General features: G+C 46.9%; 1 non-coding gene across 1 annotated transcript; it reads left to right on the top strand.

Annotated features, from left to right (window-relative positions):
• The first annotated feature begins 3,392 nt into the window (after nucleotides 1–3,392).
• Nucleotides 3,393–3,497, top strand: LOC119966734. Its single transcript, XR_005460828.1, has one exon. It is a non-coding gene; the product is annotated as a U6 spliceosomal RNA (small nuclear RNA).
• Nucleotides 3,498–3,998: the final 501 nt, after the last annotated feature.

The following is a 3,998-nucleotide window of genomic DNA, read 5'->3' as shown; positions in this document are numbered from 1 at the left end:
TGGATGGAAGGAAGAGGGTAGCCTCAGAAACCAACCAGATATAAGGATTTTTCATAAGAGTCTCATCCACCATCCACGTGAAACCTGATTTTAAATAACTGAAATGGACTTTAAAAAACACATAACACCATTTACCAGTTATATTGGTATCAGTATCTCAGCAAATTACAAAGAAAATCAAAGGCCTTTAAAAGGTATCTGTTAGTGTTCTTGTGGCCAAAAAAAATACATTAACTGTAAGAGACTCTTCAAAGGCACATAAAAGAACACGATCAGCAGGAACATTGGGCAGCACGGCAGCACAATGGTTAGCACTGTTGCATCACAGCGCCAGGGACCCAGGTTCGACTCCCGACTTAGGTCACTGTCTGTGCGGAATTTGTACATTCTCCCTGTGTCTGCGTGGGTTTCCTCCAGATGCAACGGTTTCCTTCCACAGTCCAAAGATGTGCGGGTTAGGTGGATTGGCCATGCTAAATTGTCACGTAGTGTCCAAATGTTAGGTGGGGTTGCTGGGCTACAGGGATAGGATGAAGGTGTGGGCTTAGGTAGGATTAAGGGGCTGGTGTGGACTCGATGGGCCAAATGGCCTTCTTCTGCACTGTAAATTTTATGATCACTGATCCTTTGAGTCTGGACAATTTCTTTCCCAATTTCAAGCACAACCTAATGGAGTCTCCAGGCTAGGATATATTTAGAATGAAATGTTTTGACTTGCTCAGTGATTTTGATATATAATAGATATGTTATATGCCATGTAAGGTGCCTCAAGTATGAATAATTTATGAGAGAAAAACTGTACACAGTACTCCAGGTGCAGTCACACCAATGCCTTATACAGTTGCAGCAACACTTCCCTATTCCGCCACTCCTCGCACCCTATTCACCCCCCCCCCCCCCCACCCCCCCCCCCCCCCCCCCCCCCCCCCCCCCCCCCCCCCACCCCCGGGGCTAGGAGTGGCGTTGTGAGAAACTCGGCCTCCGGGCCTTGAACAACGCGGCGCACCGAGAATGACGCGACGGCGTCGCCTAAGTGATGTCAGCCGCGCATGCGCAGGTTGGCCGGCTCCAACCCGCGCATGCGCGGTTGCCGTCTTCCCGTCCGCTGCCCCACAAGACGTGGCGGCTTGATCTTGCGGGGCGGCGGAGGGGAAAGATCGCGGGGCCAGTCCCCTCCCGAGCACGGCCGTGGTGCTCAATCCCCTCTCCGCCCCCCCACAGGACCCAAACTTACCTTTCGCGCTATGTTCACGCCGTCAGCGACCAGGTGTGGTCGCCGCTGCCGTGAACAGGTTGGGAACGTTAGGCCGCTCAGCCCATCCGGGCCGGAGAATCGCCGGTCGCCGTGAAAAACGGCGAGTGGCGATTCTCCGAGCGGGGGGTGGGAGAATCACGGGGGGTGCCAGGGCGGCATGTCGTGATTCGCCCGTGCCCTCCCGCGATTCACCCACCCAGCGTGGGGAGCGGAAATTCGCGCCTCTTGACTTTAACAGGACAGGAGGCATTAAAATAATGGATGGAAAATATTGAACAGCAGAAATGGAAATTCCTGATGTGTACACAAAATAGGTGAGGATTTTGTAAAATCTGCTTTATGAAATTAACGTAATGTTCTTTGATTTTTTGAAAAATTATTTTTATTCTCCTTTTTCACATTTTCTCACAAATTTGCACCCACCAACAATAAACAATAAGCAATTGATGCTTGAAAAGGTCAAATTTGAACTGAGAAGAAGGATGGAGGGGTTCTGCAATTCATGGGCGTTATTCATTATGCACTTTCAAGAATTGGATCACATCGAACATTAAAAGGGGCAGGGTTTGGAGGGTTGGGGGGAGGCAGGCTGTATGTATTAATGGTGACTATGGGTGATTCCTGATTCCTTTTTGTCCTTTTTTTAAGTGAACATGCGGCTAATGTCTTGGGTTTGGTGGTAGGATGGGATCGTTGTTTTTGATATGGGGATTGGCATTATATTCGTTACTGATTATTGTTTATTGTTGGGTGTAAATTTGGGAGAAAATGTGAAAAAGAAGGAGAATAAAAAATATAAAAAAAAAATAAAAAATAAGCAGTAACGTATACAATGTCAATCCCCAAAAACAACAACAATCCCAACCTCCCAACAAACACCGAACATTAGTCCACATGTTAACATAAACAAATAACTAAAAAGAATCAGGAATCATCCATAGTCACCATTAAGACATACAGTCCCCCTACCCAAAACCCTCCCAACAACCCCCCCCCCCCCCCAATGTTCGGTGTTATCCAATTCTTGAAAGTGCATAATGAATAACGCCCATGAATTGTAGAACCCTCCATCCTTCCCTTCAGTTCAAACTTAACCTTCTCAAGAGTTATGAATTCCAACAAGTCCCCCCGCCATGCCAGGGCACAGGGTGCTGAGGTTGTTCTCCATCCCAACAGGATCTGCCTTCGGGTGGTCATCAAGGCGAAGACTACAACATCTGCCTCCGCACCCGTTGCCAATCCCAGCTGGTCAGACACCCTGAATATGGCCTCCCGAGGGCCCGGGTCCAGTTTCACAGGCACCACTTCAGAGATTACCCTAAAAACCTCCTTCCAGTATTCCTCCAACTTTGGACAGGACCAAAACATATGAACGTGATTCACGGAGCTGCCCCCGCAACGTTCACACATATCTTCTACCCCCTCAAAGAGTTGGCTCATCCTCGCCCTTGTGAGGTGTGCTCTATATACCCCCTTCAGCTGTATCAACCCCAACCTCGCGCACGAGGTGGAGGCGTCCACTCTCCGGAGCACCTCACACCAGAACCCCTGCTCCATACTGTCTCCCAACTCTTCCTCCCACTTTGCTTTGATCCCTTCTGTAGCCTTCTTGTAGCCTTCTTCTCTTCCAAAATAGTCTCTTAAACCGCCAATATTACTCTTTTCTCCAGTCCCCCTGTTGTCAGCACCTCCTCCAGCAATGTGGAAGCCGGCTCCACTGGAAAGCTCTGTATCTCCTTCCTGGCAAAATCTCGAACCTGCATGTATCTAAATATTTACCCCTGCTCCAGCCCACACTTCGCTTCCACCTCCTTTAATCCTGCAAACCGACCCCCAGGAAACAAATCTTTTAGTGTCTTAATCCCCTTCTCCTCCCAATGTAATTAATACTCAAATTAAATTTTGTGTCACTAGTCTAGACGTGATATTGTAGAGTATCTCTCACTTGTATCTTCTCATTTGTGCTTCAAGATGAAGGTAACCATGTTCTTCATCTGGGCTGTTTTATAGGGTTCAGGTGGGTACATAGGTGCCTGCAAAGGCCAAATTGTGACTGGAAGGTTTTCCTGCAAATAGGACATGATACTGCATGTGAGATTGAGTTTTAGCCGAGTTATTGGACCGGGACATCCTCTTCTTGCATTTCTTCAGCACATTTAATAAAAGTGCAACACTACAGAGAAACTTAGCATGGCCCTTGTGCAAGAATGACAGTCAGATTTGTGAAGTGTTCTCTCTGATGCTTATGAGAGTAACATGAATGTGAGTGATGTACAGAATGTGAGAAAAAGAAATGAACAATCATTGTATGGGGGCGCACTACAGGCTGTGGGAAAGGGGATGCTTATAAGAAGGAATGATGCAATGTGTTGTTAAAACAGCTAACATCCTGAATACCTCCCCTGAGGGCTGCACTGGCTTTAGCTCATTGCTTATGGTATGTGGAGGAGAACAAAGAATTCCTGGTGTTTTAAACTTTTACAATCTATCCTACAAGTAATCTGCATTATTATATGGTTACGTAAAATATGCTACAAATTTATTTTTGCAAACTATGCATTGACTCCATCACACTCCCTGGCAACATTCTGAGACTGAATCAGATTTTTTGCTGCCTTGGTGTGAAGTTTGACCACAAGATCCAGGCCATCACTGAGACTATCTCCTTACATCACCTGATTCCATTCCTGCCTCAGATCATCTTGGTGCTGAAACCCTGATTTGTGCTTTTCTTTAACCTCTC

Source organism: Scyliorhinus canicula, chromosome 5 (assembly GCF_902713615.1).
Source record: "Scyliorhinus canicula chromosome 5, sScyCan1.1, whole genome shotgun sequence".
Taxonomy (NCBI): Eukaryota; Metazoa; Chordata; class Chondrichthyes; order Carcharhiniformes; family Scyliorhinidae; genus Scyliorhinus; species Scyliorhinus canicula.
This window is presented reverse-complemented; position numbering and strand designations above follow the sequence as displayed.